This window comes from Panthera pardus, unplaced genomic scaffold (genome assembly GCF_024362965.1).
Source record: "Panthera pardus isolate Hobbes unplaced genomic scaffold, ASM2436296v1 HiC_scaffold_24, whole genome shotgun sequence".
Lineage (NCBI taxonomy): Eukaryota > Metazoa > Chordata > Mammalia > Carnivora > Felidae > Panthera > Panthera pardus.
Genome location: NW_026526810.1, coordinates 5,450,639 through 5,458,917, shown reverse-complemented (window position 1 = coordinate 5,458,917; position 8,279 = coordinate 5,450,639). Strand labels below are relative to the sequence as shown.

Here is an 8,279-nt window from a genome sequence, read left to right as displayed (position 1 = left end):
CTGGATTAGAAAGTATCTTTGTATGTGTGTCCACCTTCTCTTTTCGTTTTCCTCTTATTTTTTTTCACCTCTCCCCTTCCTCCCACAAAGAAGAAGAGAAAAGAATTTGATTGTAGAAAATGTCAACTGCGTTGTACATTTTAAGCCAAGAACACATAACCTAACTGGAGGTAAAAAAGTAATTTTGAGAAAATGAGACCTTTCATATGGCCACCTTGTTTATGAAGTTTAAGTCTTTTTTTTCTTTTTTTTAAAGTTCACTAATTTTTGAAAGAGTGAACACAAGTGGGGGAAGGGCAGAGAGAGAGACACACACACACACACACACACACACACACACACACAGAATCTGAAGCAGGCTCCAGGCTCTGAGCTGTCAGCACAGCTCGAACCCACGAACTGTGGGGTTCGAACCCACGAACTGTGAGATCATGACCCCGACCGAAGTCGTATGCTTAATCGACTGAACCACCCAAATGCCCCATGAAGCTGAGGTCTTGAGGTGGTCTGCCACAGATGAAGTTTGAAAGAAAGCACTGGATGTTCTCTGAACCACAATACTAAGTAGAGGTCAAGAGGAGGGAAAGCTGGGCTCCACAGAAGGCCCATTAGATATTCCCCCAGGAAAAGTGTTGCTATGGCCTCCTAACGATATCCTGTTGAAACCAGGGGCTCACAAAATGCAGAGTGACGAAAGAGAGCTTATTTCCCACTCTTGCTTCATTAGATTTCAGGTTTGGCAGTGAAGGGCTAGAAAATGGAGCCAGATGGGCTAGGAAAGCAGTTGAAAGCGTAAAAGAGGCCTCAAGGAGACGTCAGATATTGCAGAGTGAGAAATTACCCATGCAGGCAAATGGAAACAAAAATGATGCCATTGACGCTATGGAACAGGGACGTAACAAAGCTTGACATGCCACACTACACGAGAAGTGTTCCATCCTGTGCTCTGTAGATCGTGTTTGTGACACATTCCCTTGGATGAGGGCCACTGACAAGTGTTGTCTTTAGAAATTGCCTTCAGTAGTCCGGGAGTGGGAAGCAAAGGCTCCAATTGAGTTGTAGGAGAGAGAAAAATAATTATGCTTGACCAAGTGCCAGATGTCTGCCAAGCTATGCTAAATAGTTCTCGGTCTTTCCATTTTGCTCAATTCTCAACAACGGTTTGATACTTTTGAAGCTGTTATCCCCTTCTTGCAGATGAAGAGGCTGAGCCCTGAGGCTGTTAAATAATGTGCCCAAGTGAACACGGCTGGTAAGTGAAGGAGGTGAGGTTTTACCCCAAATCTGGCTGAGGGGCATGCTTCTTCCTTCCCGGCATAGCAAGCTGCACCAGGGAGGAGAGAAATAACTCATGTATCTGGAATGGGAGATGATTTGTCTTTTCTTTTTTTTTTTTTAAATTTTTTACAACGTTTATTTATTTTGGGGAGACAGAGAGACAGAGGGTGAGCAGGGGAGGGGCAGAGAGAGAGAGAGGCACAGAATCCGAAGCAGGCTCCAGGCTCCTGGCTGTCAGCACAGAGCCTGACAAGGGGCTCGAACCCATGAAACGCAGGATCATGACCTGGGCTGAAAGTTGGGTGCTTAACTGACTGAGCCACCCAGGCGCCCCCGAGAGATGACTCTTCTAATCCAGTGTTTCCAAAAAGTACTCTGTGGAACGCTAATTTTAAGATTTACTTACTCAAAAGTTTGTTTGTTGTTGTTACGTAAATGTGTGTATTTTTATATCCCATGGCGCCTTCTCAGAGCTTCAAATGCATATTAGCTCACTTACATCTCTGGCAATTCCTATACGAAAAGAAACGAAACTGTTGAACTCCATTTAACTGAGCTTCAAACTTTTCTTCTGACCAAAGAGTTAGTTTCTGATGAAATCAGTACTCTACCCAATATTTTTAAAGAAACGCCGTTCCAAAGATCAACAAGACAATCTTGATCTTTCTTCTATTTGACTGTTTCCACTGCAGTGGGGGAACCAGCTCATGTTTGAAAGCTCACGTCGAGTAGGAGTTAGACTCCATTCGTGGAGAATTTCAGGGCTCCTGAGACCCACGGATACAGACATGTTTTATTGCAAGCTCTGATACACAGAGTTCAGTTTCTACCACTTCCACTTTCCGGAGAGGCAACTTTGGAAAATGTATCACCTCTCTGAGCCCTGGCTTCCTTATTCAATAGGAATACCAATGCCCACTTAACAAGATGCTTGTAACAGATAAAATGATAATAACTCACATGGAATGCTCTGGAAATCAGGAAGACCCACGTCGCTATTTTAACCCTGCCATCCCTTTAAATAATCTCATTATTTCTTCATATGTCTTTTCTTTAAAATTTTTTTTTAAGTTTATTTATTTATTTTTGAGAGAGAGAAGTAGAGAGACAGCATGCACACAAACAAGCAGGGGAGGAGCAGAGCGAGAGAATCCCAAGCAAGCTCCACACCGTCAGCACAGAGCCTGACACCAGGCCCCCTCTCAGGAACAGTGAGATCATGACCTGAGCCAAAAATCAAGAGTCCTGAGGCACCTGGGTGGCTCAGTCGGTCAAGCAACTGACTTCGCCTCAGGTCATGATCTCACGGTCCGTGAGTTCAAGCCCCGTGTCAGGCTCTGTGCTGACGGCTCGGAGCCCGGAGCCTGTTTCAGATTCTGTGTCTCCCTCTCTCTGACCCTCCCCCGTTCGTGCCCTGTCTCTCTCTGTCTCAAAAATATATTAGTGTTAAAAATTTTTTTTTTTAAAAATCAAGAGTCCTGAAGTTCAACCAACTGAGCCACCCAGGCATCCTTCTGTGTCTTTTCTTTTGATAGTGTAAAATGAACTGTTAGAGGGAAACAGGAATGCCCTGAGGTTTCAGGATCACAGGAGAGTGACCAGTTAGGAAGGAAGGAAGCCAGCCCCAGCCTCTGTGGCCTCTTACTGTTGGGTCAGAAGGACAGAAACACATTTCTTTAATAGGGTGCAGAGTATTTACCTAGAACCAAGTCTTGCCATCAGGTGTAACGCTTAATTCTAGGAATTGTCACTAAAACTCAGAATGACATTCTCGTTATTACTATTACCAGTTTTGTTCATAAAATTCCAGACAACACGTAGATTGTATCATGTGAAACAGCTGTCATAGGTCAAAATTAAGCAGAAATCAGCAATTGTCTCGAGTGCCACCTAAAACATGTCTGACTAGCCTCCAAAGGACAAGTCTAAGTGCCCTCATGCAACACACTTCCGGAGAAAGTGGGGAAAAAATACAACCTATCATATTGAAAATGTATAAGTTTTTTCCCTTCGTAAAATTTTGATGATGTACTTGAGACCATATAGTGAACTGAACCTTTATCGGAGAAAGTGCCTAACCGTCTCACAAAAAGGGAGACCTAACTTGAATTTCTGCTCAAATGTAAGGTTGATAAGGACATTTGTTTTTTGTTTTTTTTTTTTTTACCCATCGCCCATTATTTAAGCCATCGTCCAAAATTGCTTCTGCCCAGTTACAGGCGCTCGGTAAATATTTGTTCACGACGTTGTCAAGTGAATAGACAATTATAATACCAGCATGGGCATTACAGGGATTTGTGTTCATGAAGTTCAAAGCTCCTCACATGTTTGATATTGCCCATACCGAACCCTGTAATGCAAGACGTAAAGTGCCACTTTACCTACTGCTAACTGTATAGGGGAAAGGTTGTTTAATCTTCTTGTGTATGACTCCCATGCTTCAAGTGGAAATCAAAACAAAATTTAACTCATTTTCTGTGATTTTCGCACCTAGTACACAGTGGAAATGAAAATCTAATTCCATCTACAAAATTATATTTCAGATACTTCTTTAACCCCAATAACCAAATTGGAACCTCATTTTAGCCCCTTATACGATGCTCTTTAAACTCTGACAACGAAAGACAACATCTTGGAGTCCTTCTATGACTCACTCATCGTGAGGTTATGTTTAGTAATGTGAGTAATGTGATAAAAGCAGGAATTGGTCAAATATTTGCTCCTGCCCAGGTACTGGGGCTCGGCAATGTGATCCAACACCTCATGTTGAGAGAATTACTTTGAGTTCATGAAACAGTGAGAGAAAGGGGGCAGACAGGTCTTGGATGGCAGGCTAAGGAGATAGGACGTTAATTGTCAGAGCGGTGGGAGAAGACCCCAAGAGAACCCCGTGAGGGTCAAGGGGGTGGGTGTTGAGTGGTAAGGTTTGCATTTTAGGAAAATCTCTCTGCAGGGCAGAGAAATCCGGAAGAGGGTGGAGACTGGGAAGTCCTATTTAGGTGGCTATTTCTATAATCCAAATGGGAGAAAAAAGGGAAAGGGGCTAATACAGGAAGGAAGCCAGGAGGTGATCCTACTCCAGGATGAGAAATTGGAGGCAGAGGGAGGCTGAAAGAATGCCATACGTGGAACATGTTCTAGAGATGACCAGAACACTATCTTCTATCCCATTAGCTCTTGTGCCATTTGACCTCACTCCTACCCACCCAGTAACTCTGACATCCAGAAGCCGATTCTAACTCCCCTCCCCTGACTCTTGGCTGACCTCTTTGTAAGAAGGGAATACAGTAGCAAGGCCTCCAAGGCTAGATCAGCTTCTGGAAGGGTTGCATGGACTCTCCAGAACCTTGCCACCAAGAAGCCCAAGGCACATATGAAGTGTTCCAGTTGAAAATTTCAGCTGGGTTTGGTCTCCACATCATCCCAGTCCCATGTGAGTAGGGAAGTCTCTAGATGATTCTAGCCCTTAGCCCTTTGCATGATCCCAGCCATTCTCACATCTTAGAGCTGAGGCCCCAGATGCTGGCCTACCCCGCTGTACTCTCCTTAAATTCCTGACTCACTTGCAAATTGTAATTGATCCTTTCTGTTCCCGGAGGGCCATGGTGAGAAGTCAGAAACAAACGGAAAATGGAACCAATGGGAAGGAAATCACTGACCCCGGAGTTTGTTTTGCTGTGAGAAAGACCATTGACATGTTAACAATCATCTCAAAGTTGATGGTATGCCACCTGGAGAGTCATCAGAGAAACAGTCTATCATGCAAAGGGCCAGAAGACACCTCATGACTATCATCCTACATAGAAGAACCCAAACCAGTAGGTCTGAATAAATAATCAGGAACTTGGGGCAAGAGCCAAGAGTCCCAGAGAGCAAATAGAACCTACATTTTTAAAAAGTTATTTATTTATTATTATTTTAATTTTTAATTTTTTTAAAAATTTATTTTAGAAAGAAAGCGCACAAGTGGGGGAGAGGGGTAGAGAGATAGAATCTCAAGCGGGCACCACGTTCAGCTTGAAACCCAATGTGGGGCTCGACCCCATGACGCTGGAATCATGACCTGAGCCATAATCAAGTGTCTGTCATTCAACTGACTGAACCACCCAGGTGCCCCAGAATCTACATTTTTTTTTTTTTTGTGGGAGAGAGGGAGGGAAAGCGTGTGTGTGGAGGGGTGGAGACAGAGGTGGGGAAGAGAGACACTCCGAAGTAGGTCCCACGCTGTGAGCATGGAGCCCGACACAGGCTCGATCTCACAAACTGTGAGATGGTGACCTGAGCCTAAATCAAGAATCAGATGCTTAACTGACCGAGCCACCCAGGCGCCCCCAGAATCTACATTTTTAAATAGATGGCGGGTAAATTTAATGTTTTTAGCTGGGAATCTCATTATGTTTATTATGTGGTCAATTCAGGAGATCACATTGGATAGTTAGGTTTATAGATGGCATGAGATGGCAGAGTATTGCTAGAAGCAACTACATTTTATTTTATTTTTCAACGTTTTTTATTTATTTTTGGGACAGAGAGAGACAGAGCATGAACGGGGGAGGGGCAGAGAGAGAGGGAGACACAGAATCGGAAGCAGGCTCCAGGCTCTGAGCCATCAGCCCAGAGCCCGACGCGGGGCTCGAACTCACGGACCGCGAGATCGTGACCTGGCTGAAGTCGGACGCTTAACCGACTGCGCCACCCAGGCGCCCCGCAACTACATTTTAAAGACTCATAGGTCCTGTCACACACCGTCAGGGGCTGCGCTGTGCTCGTTATTTGGTCAGTCTGTATCCCTGGCGGAGTTGTGAGCCCCTTGAAAAGAGGGTTATGTCGTTGATCTGAGCACTCCTAGTACCCAGCTCGGTGCTTTGAGTATTCAATGTATGTCTACTGATTTTGGTCCACCTGCATGTATTATGTGTGTAAAAGTCCTGTAGGAACAGCATGAGCCAATGCAGCCATTCAATACAATGAGTCTCCGAACTTGATTTCCAACCCAAGTTATCACTGGAATAAAATGTTGCTCACCACCAAGCACTCACCTCTGACCACGGGCTTCCCTTAGGGGATTCACCCACACAATGGGGAAAAGTTATCTTAATCAATCGACTCTCATCCTGCCAGTTGAACGTCCTTGCACACTTTCCACCTCTCTGCATACTGTGGTTCACGTCTCTAGAATGGAGATGACTATCTACTCAAGGTTTTGATGGAGCATGAAGTGAATCAAAGACCGGAAGCACTTTGTAGTGTTGGCATTGACGAGGAACTTGACATGAGTTAGTTGCATCCCCTATGCTTCCTCCTCCCCTCCTTCCAGCTTCCGTCACTTCTGGACTGGCCTGAAAAGCCATAACTGAAGAGAGATATGAATTATTAATGCAGCTACTCCTTCATCACTTACTTAACCCCAGCGCGAGTTCTTAGTAGACATTCCCTCTCAGCCTTTCTCCAGCTGGAGAAGCTCCACCCCTAGTTCCCAGGTAAGAGGGGACAGAGGTCATTTGCCCCAGGCCACACAGCTGGGAGGGACTGACCTAAAACAGAACCCAGGAAGTGGTTTTGCAGGGGCCCAAAAACGGATGGGTAGGTTTTCAAAAATTCTGTGAGTTAATGTTCGTTGGACAGAGCCATTAGCAAAATTGCGTGATAATAAGCTTAGAATTAAATAAGTCATCTTAAAAACAAAGATAAAAATACCAAAAACTCATTACTTTCTAATTATTTTTCTACAGTATGCTGTCATCAATGCCAGGAGTCGGCAAAACACTACCCGCCGGCTAAGTCTATCCCATCACCTATTTTTGTAGATAAAATTTTATTGGAACACAACCATACCCATTTGTTTTATTTATAGCTGTTTTCTAACTAAAATGACAGAGTTGAATAGTTGCAACATAGATCATAGGGCCTGCAGGGCCTCAAGTATTTACAATCTGGCCCTGACCAACGCCTGACTTAGCTCTTGGGGTTATTTATGTGCATTTTATCTTAGGTTGGAAACGCTACACAATGGCGTGCTACTGAACAGAACTTCCCAATTCTGCATCCGGCGATATCACATTGGTAGTTTGAAAGTGGCCATGGTGGGGGTATTTCCATCATGAGAACTGGCAAACACCGCAGATCAGAATTTCTTTTTTGTTTATCGTCTGCTTTGGGACAGCCAATTGTTGAGCATGAACCAGTATATCACTTAACCCTGGTGTCTCAAACCTGATTCTTCAGTAGAGTCAGGGTTCCATCAGAGAAGAATAACTATGATTGATGATAGATAGATAGATAGATAGATAAATAGATGATAGATAATATAATAGATATAGTAGATAATAGGTGATAGATAATAGATAGATAGATATAATAGATGATAGATAATATAATAGATATAGTAGATAATAGGTGATAGATAGATAATAGACAATGATAGATAGATAGATAGATAGATAGATAGATAGATAGACAGACAGATCATCTTTGCAAGACAGTTGTACAAATGTTTCCCATTTGATTGATTTAAACTTGGGCACCTGGAAAAACCTTCCAAACCAAGCAAGTAAATATTATTACAGGATGTAAGCTAGCCTTTTGTAACACTGTTGTCTTTCTGTTTGATACGGGAACTTCAAATTCACAGAACTGGCAGTTGGGAAGGGAAGGCGAACGTAAAGCTGAGGGGAACAGAGGCAAATTCGAACTCACAGGCACAAGCTGGAGCTTCTGAGGATGGGCTAAATCCTGGGTCACTTCTTGTTGCCTATGACCTTGGCGTGGGTGTCCCGCGGAAGCTGGGTCCTTCATCACGGAACGGAGCACACACACCTGTCCCAGCGGTCAGAGACTCCTGCTGGTGACCGTAGCTCAGTGAATGCTATTGCTGCTGCTGATGACAATGACAGCGTCACCTCACGGCCCAATGTCTGGCTCCCGAGCCTCCTCTGTCTACAGCAGTGTCCACACTGGGGGAGGGGGATCACGTTTAGAACACTTTCCTCCATTCTACCTTC

General features: G+C 44.1%; 1 long non-coding RNA gene across 1 annotated transcript; it reads left to right on the top strand.

Annotated features, from left to right (window-relative positions):
* The first annotated feature begins 1,038 nt into the window (after positions 1-1,038).
* LOC109273612 (uncharacterized) lies at positions 1,039-7,097 on the top strand. The gene is made up of 4 exons (XR_008416909.1): positions 1,039-1,252; positions 4,877-5,388; positions 6,213-6,758; positions 7,011-7,097. It is a non-coding gene; the product is annotated as an uncharacterized LOC109273612 (long non-coding RNA).
* Positions 7,098-8,279: the final 1,182 nt, after the last annotated feature.